The sequence below is a fragment of the Arachis hypogaea genome, chromosome 4, assembly GCF_003086295.3.
Source record: "Arachis hypogaea cultivar Tifrunner chromosome 4, arahy.Tifrunner.gnm2.J5K5, whole genome shotgun sequence".
Taxonomy (NCBI): Eukaryota; Viridiplantae; Streptophyta; class Magnoliopsida; order Fabales; family Fabaceae; genus Arachis; species Arachis hypogaea.
In genome coordinates, this window is record NC_092039.1 from 13,669,578 (window position 1) to 13,688,832 (window position 19,255).

The 19,255-nt window shown below is 39.6% G+C and overlaps 2 non-coding genes across 2 annotated transcripts; both read right to left on the minus strand.

Annotated features, from left to right (window-relative positions):
• Window positions 1-7,309: 7,309 nt before the first annotated feature.
• Window positions 7,310-7,413, minus strand: LOC112799514 (small nucleolar RNA R71). The gene has a single exon (XR_003201090.1). It is a non-coding gene; the product is annotated as a small nucleolar RNA R71 (small nucleolar RNA).
• Window positions 7,414-13,559: 6,146 nt separating this feature from the next.
• On the minus strand, window positions 13,560-13,667 carry LOC112798447 (small nucleolar RNA R71). Its single transcript, XR_003200058.1, has one exon. It is a non-coding gene; the product is annotated as a small nucleolar RNA R71 (small nucleolar RNA).
• Window positions 13,668-19,255: the final 5,588 nt, after the last annotated feature.

Here is a 19,255-nt window from a genome sequence, read left to right on the forward strand (position 1 = left end):
CACCAAACTTAAACTGTTGCTTGTCCTCAAGCAACTAGATAAATAAAATAGGTTTTAACAGAAATTAAGAAGTAATAATATTTTAGAGTTTTAAATGAAGCTCAGATTCTTATTAGATGAGCGGGGCTTGTAGCTTTTTGTTTCTGAACAGTTTTGGCATCTCCCTTTATCCTTTGAATTTCAGAATGATTGGCATCCATAGGAACTCAGAATTCAAATAGTATTATTGATTCTCCTAGTGTAGTATGTTGATTCTTGAACACAGTTATTTTATGAGTCTTGGCCGTGGCCCTAAGCACTTTGTTTTCCAGTATTACCACCAGATACATAAATGCCACAGACACATGACTAGGTGAACCTTCTCAGATTGTGACTCAGCTTTGCTAGAGTCCCCAGTCAGAGGTGTCCAGAGCTCTTGAGCACACTCTTTTTGCCTTGGATCACGACTTTAACCACTCAGTCTCAAGTTTGTAACTTGGACCTGCATGCCACAAGCACATGGTTAGGGACAGCTTGGTTTAGCCGCTTAGGCCTGGAACTATTTCCTTAGACCCTCCTATCCACTGATGCTCAAAGCCTTGGATCCTTTTCACCCTTGCCTTTTGGTTTTAAGGGCTGTTTGGCTTTTATTCCTTTTGATTCAAAATTTTTTTTTTGGACTGCTTTCTCTTGCTTCAAGAATCAATGCTCATGATTTTTCAGATCATCAATAATATTTTTCGTGTTCCTCATTCTTTCGGGAGCCAATATTCATCAAATTCAAAGTACACGTTATGCACTGTTCAAGCTTTCATTCAGAGAACAAAAGTATTGCCACCACACATAATTAATTATAATTTTTATTATTAAGAACTCGAGAAATATAGATTACTTCTTTATTCTAAAAAATTCTACTACTTTATTCATGCCTGATGATGATGAGAAAAATAAATTATAGCTTAATTGGAAATAAAATCAAAATAGATATACTAACTACTACTACTATATATCTCCTAAGGTAAATTTCTATAATAACACTATCACTAAGTTAAAGCAGAAAAATTGGAACTCAACAACCTTTTGTTTTGAGGAGTAGATGTTCCTCTAATCTGTGGGGTGTTGTTCAAGGATTAATTTTTGGCGCTTCAGCTCCCTTAGATCACGCCCTTGCTCTTCCTGTTCCTTAAGCAGTTTGCAAAGCATGCTACTTTGATTGTTCTGTTCTTCCTTTATTTGGTCCATAGCTTCTTGCAATTTGGAAATAGAAGCCTCAAGATGTCCCCAATATTCGAATTGAGGCAGTTCTGGGAGGGCTTCCTGTGCCCTTCTCTTGGCTGAATCATCTAGTTGCTGTTGTCTGACCATTGATATTCCAGTAATTGGCCTCTCAACTGGGATATATTCTGTTATTCCCATCTTCACTCCAGCATTTTTGCATAGCATAGAAATTAAGCTTGGATAGGCCAATCTGGCGTCCTTGGAATTCCTGTTTTCTATTTTGTATAGCTCACATGAGATCAGTTGATGGACTTCTACTTCTTTTCCCAACATGATGCAGTGAATCATTACTGCTCTTTTAATAGTAACTTCAGAACGGTTGCTGGTGGGCAATATGGAACGCCCTATGAAATCTAGCCAACCTCTGGCTACTGGTTTTAGATCTTCTCTTTTGAGTTGAACTGGGATGCCAGTCCTGCTGGTGGTCCACTTGGCTTCAGGGATGCATATATCCTCTAGAATCTTGTCTAGACCTTTATTTACCCTCATCATTCTCCTATTAAAGGAGTCTGGGTCATCTTTCAGTTGGGGAAGCTTAAATATCTCCCTGATCATGTCAGGATGAGTATGAATAATCTTTCCTCTGACTAAGGTCCGATGGTCATAGAGAGCAGCTCCAATTATTCTTTGCCTGTCTGTCTGCCATAGATTAGCATAGAACTCCTGAACCATGTTCCTTCCCACTTTCGTTTCAGGATTGGCCAGAATTTCCCAGTTCCTGTTTCGAATTTGCTCTTGGATCTCCGGATATTCATCTTCATTCAGATCAAATTTGACTTCCGGGATCACTGATCTGTGACTCATTATTTTGTAGTAATGGTCTGAATGTTCTTTAGTTAAGAACTTCCCTTGATTCCAAAGTGGCTTTGGAGTGTTCTCTTTCTTGCCTCTTGGGGTGGGTTGTCTTCCTTTAGGAGCCATGATCTTTAGTGGGTATGTTTTTGTGATCACGGATAAACACACCAAACTTAGAGCTTTGCTTGTCCTCAAGCAAAAGAGGAGAAAGAAGAGGGATAGGAGGAGAGCAAGTGTGGTATGGGGATGATGAGAGGGGCGCCGAATTCAATATATAGGGGGGTGGGAAATTATCGAAAATAAGAAAAAAGATAAGATAGAAGATATGATTTGTAAAAGATAGATATGATAAGAAAAAGATATAGTTAAAAAGGGAAAGATTTGAATAATAATTAAAAAATAGATCTGAATTTTTTTAATTTTGAAAAAGATTTTAAAAAGATAATTGAGTTTTGAAAACAAACTTAAAAGAGTTGGATTGGATTGGAAAACAATTTGGCTTTATGGATTAAGATATATTTGAAATTTTTGAAACATGGATTTTTAGAAATCAGGATTTTTAGAAAACTAATTTGATATGAGGGACGACAATTTGAAACATGTTTATGTAAGAAATCATGAATTGAAACATAAGAATTTAGAAAAAATATAAAGAAAACGAATTTTTACCTCCTCCCACCATCCTGGCGTTAAACGCCCAAACGATGCATGTTTTGGGCGTTTAACGCCCAAATGCTGCTTCTCCTGGGCGTTCAACGCCCAGCTGATGCTTCTTTCTGGCGTTGAACGCCAGGAAGTCCTTTGTCACTGGGCGTTTTTCTGAACGCCCAGGATGCTAACAATCTGGCGTTAAACGCCCAGAAGGTGCTTCTTTCTGGCGTTCAACGCCCAGAAGATGCTCCCTTCTGGCGTTTAACGCCCAGATGGCTACCCTTACTGGCGTTGAACGCCCAGTGGGTGCTTCTTTTGGGCGTTCAACGCCCAAAATGTTTCTTTACTGGCTTTTTCATGCCAGTGAGCTTCCAAATTTCCTTGTAACTTTGTGACTTCAATCAATTGCTATTTCACCTTTTGAAGATACTCTGGCATCTACCTGTAAAACTTAATCAACTTAGAAAAACAATTAAAAATTAAATTTTGTGAATGGCTGGGTTGCCTCCCAGCAAGCGCTTCTTTAATGTCATTAGCTGGACTATTACTGAGCTTTTAATCAAGCCTCAGTTTTGAGCATTCTTGCTCAAAATTGCCTTCAAGATAATGTTTAACTCTCTGTCCATTAACAATGAACTTTTTGTTAGAGTCATTATCCTGAAGCTCTACATATCCATATGGTGATACACTTGTAATCACATACGGACCTCTCCACCGGGATTTTAATTTCCCAGGGAATAATTTGAGCCTAGAATTAAATAGCAGAACTTTCTGCCTCGGCTCAAAGACTCTGGATGACAATTTCTTATCATGCCATCTTTTTGCTTTCTCCTTGTAAATTTTTGCATTCTCGAAAGCATTGAGTCTAAATTCCTCTAGCTCATTTAGCTGGAGTAATCATTTTTCTCCAGCTAACTTGGCATCAAGGTTTAGGAATCTGGTTGCCCAGTAGGCCTTGTGTTCCAGTTCCACTGGCAAGTGACACGCCTTTCCATACACAAGCTGGTATGGAGAGGTCCCTATAGGGGTCTTGAATGCTGTTCTGTATGCCCACAGAGCATCATCCAAGCTTCTTGCCCAATCCCTTCTACGGTTAATTACAGTCCGTTCCAGGATTCTTTTGAGTTCTCTATTTGAGACATCCAGAGCTTTCCAGCAATATATAATAGTCCATACTTTATTCGGAAATTGACGACGTAACTTGGCGTTGAACGCCAAGTACATGCTGCTGTCTGGAGTTAAACGCCAGAAAAATGTCATGATCCGGAGTTGAACGCCCAAAACACGTCATAACTCAGAGTTCAACTCCAAGAGAAGTCTCAGCTCGTGAATTGATCAAAGCCCAGCCCAAACATACACCAAGTGGGCCCCGGAAGTGGATTTATGCATCAATTACCTACTCGTGTAAACCCTAGGAGCTAGTTTATTATAAATAGAACATTTAACTATTGTATTAGATGTCTTTTGACCACGTTCATCTTTGGTCTCAGTTTTGTATTATTCTTCATCTTAGGAGGCCATTGATCACGTTTTAGGGGGCTGGCCATTCGGCCATGCCTGAACCTCTTACTTATGTATTTTCAACAGTGGAGTTTCTGCACACCATAGATTAAGGGTGTGGAGCTCTGCTGTACCTCAAGTTTCAATACAATTATTATTACTTTCTATTCAATTCTCTTCTATTCTTATTCCAAGATATACGTTACACTTAACTTTGATGAATGTGATGATCCGTGACACTCATCATCATTCTCACCTATGAACGCGCGTGACTGACAACCACTCCCGTTCTACCTTAGGCCGGGCGCATATCTCTTAGATTCCCCAACAGAATCTTCGTGGTATAAGCTAGATAGATGGCGGCATTCATGAGGATCCGGAAGGTCTAAACCTTGTCTGTGGTATTCCGAGTAGGATTCTGGGATTGAATGACTGTGACGAGCTTCAAACTCCTGAAGGCTGGGCGTGATGACAAGCGCAAAAGAATCAAGGGATTCTATTCCAACCTGATTGAGAACCGACAGATGATTAGCCGTGCTGTGACAGAGCATAGGAACGTTTTCACTGAGAGGATGGGATGTAGCCACTGACAACGGTGATGCCCTACATACAGCTTGCCATGGAAAGGAGTAGGAAGGATTGGATGACTGCAATAGGAAAGTAGAGATTCAAGAGGAGCACAGCATCTCCATACACTTATCTGAAATTCCCACTATTAATTTACATAAGTATTTCTAACCCTTTTATTTTCTATTTATTTATTAATTTTCGAAACCCAAAACTATTTAATCTACCTAACTGAGATTTACAAGATGACCACAGCTTGCTTCATACCAACAATCTCTGTGGGATCGACCCTTACTCACGTAAGGTATTACTTGGATGACCCAGTACACTTGCTGGTTAAGTTGAACGGAGTTGTGAACTATGGTATTGGCATCATGTTTTTGGCGCCATTACCAGGGAATGAAAAGCAATGAATTTTGCAAAATGGAATAACAATTGAATCACAATTTCGTCCACCAAGTTTTTGGCGCCGTTGCCGGGGATTGTTTGAGTATGGACAACTGACGGTTCTTCTTGTTGCTCAGATTAGGTAATTTTCTTTTCAAATTTTTTTTTCAAAAATCTTTTTCAAAATTTTTCTTTTCTTTTTCGTTTTTTTTCAAAAAAATATTTTTCGAAAAAAATCAATAAAAATACAAAAAAATTAGAAAATCATAAAAATCAAAAATATTTTGTGTTTCTTGTTTGAGTCTTGTGTTAATTTTTAAGTTTGGTATCAATTGCATGCTTTTAAAAAATTTTCTTGCATTTTTCGAAAATCCCATGCATTCATAGTGTTCTTCATGATCTTCAAGTTGTTCTTGATAACTCCTCTTGTTTGATCTTGATGTTTTCTTGTTTTGTGTTGTTTGTTATTTTTCATATGCAATTTTTGTTTGTTAGAGTCCATGCATTAAAGATTTCTAAGTTTGGTGTCTTGCATGTTTTCTTTGCATCAAAAATTTTTCAAAATTATGTTCTTGATGTTCATCATGATCTTCAAAGTGTTCTTGGTGTTCATCTTGACATTCATAGCATTCTTGCATGCATTCATTGTTTTGATCTAAAAATTTCATGCATTGAGTATTTTTGTTGTTTTTCTCTCTCATAATTAAAAATTCAAAAATAAAAAAAATATCTTTTCCTTATTTCCCTCCAAATTTTCGAAATTTTGGGTTGACTTGGTCAAAAATTTTTAAAATTAGTTGTTTCTTACAAGTCAAATCAAAAATTTCAATTTTAAAAATCTTATCTTTTCAAAATCTTTTTCAAAAATTATATCTTTTTCAATTTTTTTCTATTTTTTTCGAAAATTTCAAAAATCTTTTTCAAAATATTTTCAAAATCTTTTTCTTATCTTTATATCATATTTTCGAAAATTAGCTAACAATTAATGTGATTGGTTCAAAAATTTGAAGTTTGTTACTTTCTTGTTAAGAAAGGTTCAATCTTTAAGTTCTAGAATCTTATCTTGTAATTTCTTGTTAGTAAAGTCAATTTTAAAATTAAATCTTTTTATCTTTTATCTTATCTTTCTCAAAAATTTTATCTTTTTCAAAATTTGATTTCAAAATATCTTATCTAACTTCTTATCTTCTTATCTTTTTCAAATTTAATTTCAATATCTTTTTCAATCAACTAACTAACTTTTTGTTTGTTTCTTATCTTTTTCAAAACCACCTAACTACTTTTCCCTCTCTAATTTTCGAAAATATCTTATCTCTTTTTCAAAAATTCTTTTTGTTTTAAATTTTAATTTTAATTATATTTTGTCTTTGATTTTCGAAAATTACTAACCCCTCTTTCAAAAATTATTTTCGAAATTTCTCCCTCTCTTTTCTTCGTCTATTTAATTAATTAATTACTAACACTTCTCTTCACCTCTCTTCATCTAAGAATCCGAACTTCTTATATCCCTTGTATTTGGATTCTTCTACCCCTTTCTCCTTCTACTAACATAAAGGAATCTCTATACTGTGACATAGAGGATTCCTCTTTCTTTTCTTGTTTTCTTCTCTTTCATATGAGCAGGAACAGGGAAAAAGGCACTCTTGTTGAAATTGATCCAGAACCTGAAAGGACTCTGAAGAGAAAATTAAGAGAAGCTAAATTACAACAATCCAGAAATAACCTTTCAGAAATTTTCGAACAAGAGAAGGAGATGGCAGCCGAAAATAATAATAATAATACAAGGAGAATGCTTGGTGACTTCACAAAGCCAACATCCAAGTTTGATGGAAGAAGCATCTCCATTCCTACCATTGGAGCCAATAACTTTGAGCTGAAACCTCAGCTAGTTGCCTTAATGCAACAAAACTGCAAGTTTTATGGGCTTCCATCTGAAGATCCTTATCAGTTTTTAACTGAGTTCTTGCAGATCTGTGAGACTGTAAAGACAAATGGAGTTGATCCTGAAGTCTACAGACTCATGCTTTTCCCTTTTTCTGTAAGAGACAGAGCTAGAATATGGTTGGATTCACAACCTAAGGATAGCCTGGACTCCTGGGATAAGCTGGTCACTGCCTTCTTAGATAAATTCTTTCCTCCTCAAAAGCTAAGCAAGCTGAGAGTGGATGTTCAAACCTTCAAACAAAAGGATGGTGAATCCCTCTATGAAGCTTGGGAAAGATACAAGCAGTTGACCAAAAGATGTCCATCTGACATGTTTTCAGAATGGACCCTATTAGATATATTCTATTATGGTCTCTCTGAATTTTCGAAAATGTCATTGGACCATTCTGCAGGTGGATCTATTCACCTGAAGAAAACGCCTGAAGAGGCTCAAGAACTCATTGACATGGTTGCAAACAACCAGTTCATGTATACCTCTGAGAGGAATTCCATGAATAATGGGATACCTCAGAAGAAAGGAGTTCTTGAAATTGATGCTCTGAATGCCATATTGGCTCAGAACAAAGTGTTGACTCAACAGGTCAACATGATCTCTCAAAATCTGAATGGATTGCAACATGCATCCAACAGTACTAGAGAGGCAGCTTCTGAAGAAGCTTATGATCCTGAGAACCCTGCCATGGCAGAGGTTAATTACATGGGTGAACCATATGGAAACACCTATAACCCATCATGGAGAAATCATCCAAATTTCTCCTGGAAGGATCAACAAAAGCCTCAACAAGGCTTTAACAATGGTGGACGCAATAGGCTGAGCAATCTCAAGCCATATCCATCATCTTCTCAGCAACAGACAGAGAATTCTGAACAAAACACTTCTAATTTAGCCAATATAGTCTCTGATCTGTCAAAGGCCACTTTCAGTTTCATGAATGAAACAAGATCCTCCATTAGAAATTTGGAGGCACAAGTGGGCCAGCTGAGTAAGAAAGTCATTGAAACTCCTCCCAGTATTCTCCCAAGTAATACAGAAGAGAATCCAAAAAGAGAGTGCAAGGCCATTGATTTAGTCAATATGGCCGAATGCACAAGGGAGGAGGAGGACGAAAATCCTAGTGAGGAAGACCTCCTGGGACGTCCCTCAAGCAAGAGGGAGTTTCCTATTAAGGATCCAAAGGAATCTGAGGCTCATATAGAGACCATAGAGATTCCATTAAATCTCCTTCTGCCATTCATGAGCTCTGAAGACTATTCATCCTCTGAAGAGGATGAAGATGTGACTGGAGAGCAAATTGCTCAATACTTAGGAGCTATCATGAAGCTGAATGCCAAGTTGTTTGGTAATGAGACTTGGGAAAGTGAACCTCCCTTGCTCATTAGTGAACTAGATACTTGGATTCAGAAAACTCTACCTCAAAAGAAACAAGATCCTGGCAAGTTCCTAATACCTTATACCATAGGCACCATGAGCTTTGAAAAAGCTCTATGTGATCTAGGGTCAGGGATAAATCTTATGGCACTCTCTGTAATGGAGAAGCTAGGGATCATTGAGGTACAACCTGCCTTGTTCTCATTACAATTGGCAGATAAGTCATTGAGACAAGCTTATGGAATAGTAGAGGACGTGTTAGTAAAGGTTGAAGGCCTTTACATCCCTACTGATTTCATAATCTTAGATACTAGGAAGGAAGAGGACGATTGCATCATCCTTGGAAGACCTTTCCTAGCCACAGCAGAAGCTGTGATAGACGTCAAAAGAGGTGAATTAGTCTTTCAATTGAATGGGGACTACCTTGTGTTTAAGGCACATGGCCATCCCTCTGTGACAGAAGAGAGTAAGCATGAAGAGCTTCTCTCAGTTCAGAGTCAAGAAGAGCCCACACAGTCAAACTCTAAGTTTGGTGTTGTGAGGCCACAACCAAACTCTAAGTTTGGTGTTAAGACCCCATATCCAAACTCTAAGTTTGGTGTTGGGACTACACTAACATTGACCTGATCACCTTGTGGCTCCATGAGAGCCACTGTCAAGCTATTGACATTAAAGAAGCGCTTGTTGGGAGGCAACCCAATTTTAATTATCTAATTTTTATTTTATTGTTATTTTGTGTTTTATTAGGTACATGATCATGAGGAGTCACGAAAAAATCAAAAAAATTAAAAACAGAGTCAAAAACAGAAGAAAAAATTTTTTCACCCTGGAGGACGCACAGGCTGGCGTTCAACGCCAGTAAGATGCATCTGGCCGGCGTTCAACGCCAGAACAGAGCACCATTCTGGCGCTGAACGCCAGAAACAAGCAACATTCTGGCGCTGAACGCCAGGAATGTGCCTAAAGAAGAAAAGCTGGCGCTGAACGCTAGTAACAAGCATGAAACTGGCGTTCAACGCCAGAAACATGCTTTACATGGACGTTGAACGCCCAGAACGTGCACCAATGGGCGTTTAAATGCCAGAATGGTGTACAAAGGCATTTTACATGCCTATTTGGTGCAGGGATGGAATTCCTTGACACCTCAGGATCCTATGGACCCCACAGGATCACCTTAGGATCTGTGGACCCCACAGGATCCCCACCTACCATATTCCCTAATTACACTCTCCTAATCCTAATCACACTCCCCTACTCCCCATGTCACACTTCCCAACACTCCTCACCAATCACCTCAATTCCTCTTCCCAATTGCCCCATTCACCACTCACATCAACCCACTCTTCCCCATAAACCCCACCTACCTTTACAATTCAACTTCTCTTTCCCACCCAATCCCACCCATATAGCCGAATCCATCTCCCCTCACTCACCTCCATTTTCTTCTTCTTCTTCCTCTCTTCTTTCTTCTCTTGCTCGAGGGCGAGCAATATTTTAAGTTTGGTGTGGTAAAAGCATAGCTTTTTTTGCTTTTCCATTACCATTAATGGCACCTAAGGCCAGAGAAACCTCAAAGGGAAGATAAAAGCTTCCACCTCTGAGTCTTGGGAGATGGAAAGACTCATATAAAGCCGTCATAGCTCAGTGGTAGAACATGTGGCTGCAAATCAAGAGATCCCTGAGATACCTCAGGGGATAAGTTATCCTCCACACAAATATTGGAAGCAACTAAGGGTAGAAACACCAAAATTACTAGGAATCATTCAACAGAAGCAAGGAAGAGACATAGAGGAGCTCAAAAAGCACCATTGGACCTTCAAGAAGGCGCCACCCTCACTCAGGTGGATTCATTCCTTGTTCTTATTTCTTTCTGCTTTTCGGTTTTTAATGTTGTGTTTATCTATGTTTTGTGTCTCTACTTCATGATCATTAGTATGTAACCATGCCTCAAAGCTATGAATAAAATCCATTAATCCTTCACCTCTCTTAAATGAAAAATGTTTTAATTCAAAAGAACAAGAAGTACATGAATTTTGAATTCATCCTTGAATTTAATTTAATTATATTGATGTGGTGACAATACTTTTTGTTTTCTGAATGAATGATTGAACAGTGCATATGTCTTTTGATATTGCTGTTTATGAGTGTTAAAATTGTTGGCTCTTGAAAGAATGATGAACAAAGAGAAATGTTATTGAGGATCTGAAAAATCATGAAATTGATTCTTGAAGCAAGAAAAAGCAGTGAAAAAGAAAGCTTGCGAAAAAAAAAAATTTTTTGCGAAAAAAAATAGAAAGAAAAAGAAAAAGCAAGCAGAAAAAGCCAATAGCCCTTAAAACCAAAAGGCAAGGGTAAAAAGGATCCAAGGCTTTGAGCATCAATGGATAGGAGGGCCCAAGGAAATAAAATCCAGGCTTAAGCGGCTAAATCAAGCTGTCCCTAACCATGTGCTTGTGTCATGAAGGTCCAAGTGAAAAGCTTGAGACTGAGTGGTTAAAGTCGTGATCCAAAGCAAAAGAGTATGCTTAAGAGCTCTGGACACCACTAACTGGGGACTCTAGCAAAGCTAAGTCACAATCTGAAAAGGTTCACCCAGTTATGTGTCTGTGGCATTTATGTATCCGGTGGTAATACTGGAAAACAAAGTGCTTAGGGCCACAGCCAAGACTCATAAGTAGCTGTGTTCAAGAATCAACATGCTTAACTAGAAAAGTCAATAACACTATCCAAAATTCTAAGTTCCCAGAGACGCCAATCACTCTAAACTACAAAGGAAAAAGTGAGATGCCAAAACTGTTCAGAAGCAAAAAGCTACAAGTCCCGCTCATCTAATTAAATTAATATTCATTGATATTCTGGAATTTATAGTATATTCTCTTCTTTTTATCCTAATTGATTTTCAGTTGCTTGGGGACAAGCAACAATTTAAGTTTGGTGTTGTGATGAGCGGATAATTTATACGCTTTTTGGCATTGTTTTTAGGTTGTTTTTAGTAAGTTTAAGCTACTTTTAGGGATATTTTCATTAGTTTTTATGTTAAATTCACATTTCTGGACTTTACTATGAGTTTGTGTGTTTTTCTGTGATTTCAGGTAAATTCTGGCTGAAATTGAGGGACTTGCGCAAAACTCTGAAAAAGGCTGACAAAAGGACTGCTGATGCTGTTGGAATCTGACCTCCCTGCACTCGAAATGGATTTTCTGGAGCTAAAGAACTTCAATTGGCGAGCTCTTAACGGCGTTGAAAAGTAGACATCCAGAGCTTTCCAGCAATATATAATAGTCCATACTTTATTCGGAAATTGACGACGTAACTTGGCGTTGAACGCCAAGTACATGCTGCTGTCTGGAGTTAAACGCCAGAAAAATGTCATGATCCGGAGTTGAACGCCCAAAACACGTCATAACTCAGAGTTCAACTCCAAGAGAAGCCTCAGCTCGTGAATTGATCAAAGCTCAGCCCAAACATACACCAAGTGGGCCCTGGAAGTGGATTTATGCATCAATTACCTACTCGTGTAAACCCTAGGAGCTAGTTTATTATAAATAGAACATTTAACTATTGTATTAGATGTCTTTTGACCACGTTCATCTTTGGTCTCAGTTTTGTATTATTCTTCATCTTAGGAGGCCATTGATCACGTTTTAGGGGGCTGGCCATTCGGCCATGCCTGAACCTCTTACTTATGTATTTTCAACAGTGGAGTTTCTGCACACCATAGATTAAGGGTGTGGAGCTCTGCTGTACCTCAAGTTTCAATACAATTATTATTACTTTCTATTCAATTCTCTTCTATTCTTATTCCAAGATATACGTTACACTTAACTTTGATGAATGTGATGATCCGTGACACTCATCATCATTCTCACCTATGAACGCGCGTGACTGACAACCACTCCCGTTCTACCTTAGGCCGGGCGCATATCTCTTAGATTCCCCAACAGAATCTTCGTGGTATAAGCTAGATAGATGGCGGCATTCATGAGGATCCGGAAGGTCTAAACCTTGTCTGTGGTATTCCGAGTAGGATTCTGGGATTGAATGACTGTGACGAGCTTCAAACTCCTGAAGGCTGGGCGTGATGACAAGCGCAAAAGAATCAAGGGATTCTATTCCAACCTGATTGAGAACCGACAGATGATTAGTCGTGCTGTGACAGAGCATAGGAACATTTTCACTGAGAGGATGGGATGTAGCCACTAACAACGGTGATGCCCTATATACAGCTTGCCATGGAAAGGAGTAGGAAGGATTGGATGACTGCAATAGGAAAGTAGAGATTCAAGAGGAGCACAGCATCTCCATACACTTATCTGAAATTCCCACTATTAATTTACATAAGTATTTCTAACCCTTTTATTTTCTATTTATTTATTAATTTTCGAAACCCAAAACTATTTAATCTGCCTAACTGAGATTTACAAGATGACCATAGCTTGCTTCATACCAACAATCTCTGTGGGATCGACCCTTACTCACGTAAGGTATTACTTGGATGACCCAGTACACTTGCTGGTTAAGTTGAACGGAGTTGTGAACTATGGTATTGGCATCATGTTTTTGGCACCATTACCAGGGAATGAAAAGCAATGAATTTTGCAAAATGGAATAACAATTGAATCACAATTTCGTCCACCAATAACTCTCTATAGAGGACCTAACAGAATTCTTCAAAGAAGAAGACATGGCAGCCGAAAACAACAACAATGCCAACAATGCAAGGAAGGTGCTGGGTGACTTTACTGCACCTACTCCCGACTTCTATGGGAGAAGCATCTCTATCCCTGCCATTGGAGCAAACAACTTTGAGCTTAAGCCTCAATTAGTTTCTCTAATGCAACAGAATTGCAAGTTCCATGGTCTTCCATTGGAAGATCCTCATCAGTTTTTAGCTGAGTTCTTGCAAATCTGTGACACTGTCAAGACCAATGGGGTTGACCCTGAGGTCTACAGACTTATGCTATTCCCTTTTGCTGTAAGAGACAGAGCTAGGATATGGTTGGACTCACAACCCAAAGAAAGCCTGAACTCTTGGGAAAAGCTAGTCAATGCCTTCTTGGCAAAATTCTTTCCACCTCAAAAATTGAGTAAGCTTAGAGTGGAAGTCCAAACCTTCAGACAGAAGGAAGGTGAATCCCTCTATGAAGCTTGGGAAAGATACAAACAATTGATCAGAAAGTGTCCTTCTGACATGCTTTCTGAGTGGAGCATCATAGGTATCTTCTATGATGGTCTATCTGAACTGTCCAAGATGTCATTGACAGCTCTGCTGGAGGATCTCTTCATCTAAAGAAGACGCCTGCAGAAGCTCAAGAACTCATTGAAATGGTTGCAAATAACCAATTCATGTACACTTCTGAAAGGAATCCTGTGAACAATGGGACGAATCAAAAGAAAGGAGTTCTTGAGATTGATACTCTGAATGCCATATTGGCTTAGAATAAAATATTGACTCAGCAAGTCAATATGATTTCTCAAAGTCTGTCTGGAATGCAAGCTGCACCAGGCAGTACTAAGGACGCTTCATCTGAAGAAGAAGCTTATGATCCTGAGAACCCATCAACGGAAGAGGTGAATTACATGGGAGAACCCTATGGAAACACCTATAATCCTTCATGGAGAAATCATCCAAATCTCTTATGGAAGGATCAACAGAGACCTCAACAAGGTTTCAACAACAATAATGGTGGAAGAAACAGGTTTAGCAATGGCAAGCCTTTTGCATCATCTTCTCAGCAACAGACAGAGAATTCTAAGCAGAGCCACTCTGACTTAGCAACCATGGTCTCTGATCTAATCAAAACCACTCAAAGTTTCATGACTGAAACAAGGTCCTCCATTAGAAACTTAGAGGCACAAGTGAGTCAGCTGAGTAAGAAAGTTACTGAACTCCCTCCTAGTACTCTTCAAAGCAATACATAAGAGAATCCAAAAGGAGAGTGTAAGGCCATCAACATGGCCGAATTTGGAGAGGAGGAAGAGGCATTGATCGCCACTGAGGAAGACCTCAATGGACGTCCACTGGCCTCCAATGAGTTCCCTAATGAGGAATCATGGGAATCTGAGGCTTACACTGAGACCATAGAGATTCCATTGGATTTACTTCTACCATTCATGAGCTCTGATGAGTATTCTTCCTCTGAAGAGGACGAAGATGTCACTGAAGAGCAAGTTGCTAAGTACCTTGGAGCAATCATGAAGCTAAATGACAAGTTATTTGGTAATGAGACTTTGGAGGATGAACCCCATTTGCTCACCAAAGAACTGGATGACTTGACTAGGCAGAGATTACCTCAAAAGAGACAGGACCCTGGGAAGTTCTCAATACCTTGTATAGTAGGCACCATGACCTTCAAGAAGGCTCTGTGTGACCTAGGGTCAAGCATAAACCTCATGCCTCTCTCTATAATGGAGAAGCTAGGGATCTTTGAGGTACAAGCTGCAAGAATCTCACTAGAGATGGCAGACAATTCAAGAAAACAAGCTTATGGACTTGTAGAGGATGTTCTGGTAAAAATTAAAGACCATTACATCCCTGCTGATTTTATAGTCCTAGAGACTGGGAAGTGCATGGATGAATCCATCATCCTTGGCAGACCCTTCCTAGCCACAGCAAAGGCTGTGATTGATATTGACAGAGGAGAATTGATCATTCAAGTGAATGAAGAATCCTTTATGTTTAAGGCTCAAGGATATCCCTCTGTAACTATGGAGAGGAAGCATGAAGAGCTTCTCTCAAAACAGAGTCAAACAGAGCCCCCACAGTCAAACTCTAAGTTTGGTGTTGGGAGGCCACAACCAAATTCTAAGTTTGGTGTTGAACCCCCACATTCAAACTCTAAGTTTGGTGTTAGGAGGTTCCAACATTGCTCTGAGTATCTGTGAGGCTCCATGAGGGCCCACTGTCAAGCTAATGACATTAAAGAAGCGCTTGTTGGGAGGCAACCCAATGTTATATTTATCTATTTTCCTTTTGTTATTTTATGTTTTCTATAGGTTGATGATCATGGGAAGTCACAAAATCAATTGAAAAAAGCAAAAACAAAATGAAAAATAGAAAGAAAAACAACACACCCTGGAGGAAAACTTGCTGGCGTTTAAACACCAGTGAAGACAGCAAATGGGCATTTAACGCCTAGTCTGGCACCATTCTGGGCGTTTAACGCCAGAAAGGGGCACCAGACTGGCGTTAAATGCCAGGAAGGGGCAAGAAGCTGGCGTTAAACGCCAGAAATGGGCACCAGCCCGGCGTTTAACGCCAGAATTGGCAGAAGGAGCATTTTTGCTCGCCACTTGGTGCAGGGATGAATTTTCCTTGACACCTCAGGATTTGTGGACCCCACAGGATCCCCACCTACCCCACCACTCTCTCTCTTCTTCACCCATTCACCAATCACCTCAACACCTCTTCCCCAAAAACCCCTCACCTATCAAATCTCACTATTCTCTTCACCACTCACATCCATCCTTCATAAAACCCCACCTACCTCACCATTCAAATTCAAACCACTTTCCCTCCCAAACCCACCCATTATGGCCGAACCATACACCCCCTCTCCACTCCTTTATAAACCCATCTTCACTCCTTCATTTTCACACAACCTAAACACTACTTCTCCCCCTTGGCCGAACCACAAAGCCACCTCCATCTCCTCTATTTCTTCTTCTTCTACTCTCTTCTTTCTTCTTTTGCTCGAGGATGAGCAAACCCTCTAAGTTTGGTGTGGTAAAAGCATTGCTTTTTGTTTTTCCATAACCATTTATGGCATCTAAGGTCGGAGAAACCTCTAGAAAGAGGAAAGGGAAGGCAAAAGCTTCCACCTCCGAGTCATGGGAGATGGAGAGATTCATCTCAAGGGTGCATCAAGACCACTTCTATGAAGTTGTGGCCATGAAGAAGGTGATCCCCGAGGTCCCTTTCAAACTCAAAAAGAGTGAATATCCGGAGATCCAACATGAGATCCAAAGGAGAGGTTGGGAAGTTCTTACCAACCCCATTCAACAAGTCAGAATTTTAATGGTTCAAGAGTTCTATGCCAATGCATGGATCACCAAGAACCATGATCAAAGTGTGAACCCGGACCCAAAGAATTGGCTTACAATGGTTCAGGGGAAATGCTTAGATTTTAGTCCGGAAAATGTAAGGTTGGCATTCAACTTGCCCATGATGCAAGGAGATGAACACCCTTACACTAGAAGGGTCAACTTTGATCAAAGGTTGGACCAAGTCCTCATAGACATTTGTGAAAAGGGCACTCAATGGAAGAGAGATTCAAGAGGGAAGCCGGTTCAACTGAGAAGGCATGACCTCAAGCCCGTGGCTAGGGGATGGTTGGAGTTTATCCAACGCTCAATCATTCCCACTAGCAACCGGTTTGAAGTTACTATAGACCGGGCTATCATGATTCATAGCATCATGATTGGAGAGGAAGTAGAAGTTCATGAGGTTATATCCCAAGAACTTTATAAGGTGGTGGACAAGTCCTCTACCTTAGCAAGGTTAGCCTTCCCTCATCTCATTTGTCACCTCTGTTATTCAGTTGGAATTAACATAGAGGGAGACATCCTCATTGATGAAGACAAGCCCATCACTAAGAAGAGGATGGAGCAAACAAGAAATCCCACTGGACATGAGGAGATTCCTCATCATGAAATTCCTGAGATGCCTCAAAGGATGCACTTTCCTCCACAAAACTATTGGGAGCAAATCAACACCTCCCTAGGAGAATTGAGTTCCAACATGGGACAACTAAGGGTGGAGCACTAAGAACATTCCATCCTCCTCCATGAAATTAGAGAAGATCAAAGAATCATGAGAGAGGAGCAACAAAGGCAAGGAAGAGACATTGAGGAGCTCAAGCACTCCATAAGATCTTCAAGAGGAAGAACAAGCCGCCATCACTAAGGTGGACCTGTTCTTTAATCTCCTTGTCCTTTATTTCTCTATTTTTTGAATTTTTATGCTTATGTTTATATATGTTTGTGTCTTATGATCATTAGTGTCTTAGTGTCTATGCCTTAAAGTTATGAATGTCCTATGAATCCATCACCTTTCTTAAATGAAAAATTTTCTTAATTGAAAAAAAAAAGAATAATTGCATGAATTTTGAATTTTATAACAGATTAATTAATTTGATGTGGTGGCAATACTTTGACTTCTGAGTGTATGCTTGAACAGTGCATATGTCTTTTGAATTTGTTGTTCATGAATGTTGGCTCTTGAAAGAATGATGAAAAAAGGAGACATGTTACTGAGGATCTGAAAAATCATAAAAATGATTCTTGAAGCAAGAAAAAAAAAAGAGAAAACAAGCAGAAAAAAGCCAAAAGGCAAGGGCAAAAATAAAGTCATGATCCAAGGCAAAAAGAGTGTGCTTAAGAACCCTGGACACCTCTAATTGGGGACTCTAGCAAAGCTGAGTCACAATCTGAAAAGGTTCACCCAATTATGTGTCTGTGGCATGTATGTATCCGGTGGTAATACTGGAAGACAGAGTGCTTTGGGCCACGGCCAAGACTCATAAAGTAGCTGTGTTCAAGAATCATCATACTTAACTAGGAGAATCAATAACACTATCTAGATTCTGAGTTCCTATAGAAGCCAATCATTCTGAATTTCAAAGGATAGAGTGAGATGCCAAAACTGTTCAGAGGCAAAAAGCTAAAAGCCCCGCTCATCTAATTAATATTGATCTTCATAGATGTTTTTGGAATTCATTGCATATTCTCTTCTTTTTATCTTATTCAATTTTCAGTTGCTTGGGGACAAGCAACAATTCGAGATTTGATGGCCCAAACTGGCATTCCAAATCAGCTCAAGACTGCCCGGCGTTAAACGCCGGAACTGGCACAAAAATGGGAGTTAAACGCCCAAACTGGCACAAAAGCTGTCGTTTAACTCCAAGAAAAGTCTCTACACATAGAAGCTTCAATGCTCAGCCCAAACACACACCAAGAGGGCCCGGAAGTGGATTTTTATGTCATTTATTCATTTTTGTAAACCCTAAGCTACTAGTTCTCTATAAATAGGACCTTTTGCTATTGTATTTTCAACTTGGTTCTTCTGATTCCCTCTCTGGGGCCGAAGCCAATGATCACCATTATCACTTATGTATTTTCAACGGTGGAGTTTCTACACACCATAGATTAAGGTGTGGAGCTCTGCTGTACCTCGAGTGTTAATGCAATTACTATTGTTCTTCTATTCAATTCAACTCATTCTTGTTCTAAGATATTCATTCGCACCCAAGAACATGATGAATGTGATGATTATGTGACGCTCATCATCATTTTCACTTATGAACGCGTGCCTGACAACCACTCCCGTTCTACAAGCAAACAAGGCTTGAATGTTTATCTCTTGGATTCCTTAATCAGAATCTTCGTGGTATAAGCTAGAATTGATGGCGGCATTCAGGAGAATCCGGAAGGTCTTAACCTTGTCTGTGGTATTCTGAGTAGGATTCGAGGATTGAATGACTGTGACGAGCTTCAAACTCCTGAAGGCTGGGCGTTAGTGACAGACGCAAAAGAATCACTGGATTCTATTCCAACCTGATTGAGAACCGACAGATGATTAGCCGTGCTATGATAGAGCGCGTTGAACGTTTTCACTGAGAGGACGGGACTGTAGCCATTGACAACGGTGATGCCCAACATACAGCTTGTCATGGAAAGGAGTAAGAAGGATTGGATGAAGACAGTAGGAAAGCAGAGAGACGGAAGGGACAAAGCATCTCCATACGCTTATCTGAAATTCTCACCAATGAATTGCATAAGTATCTC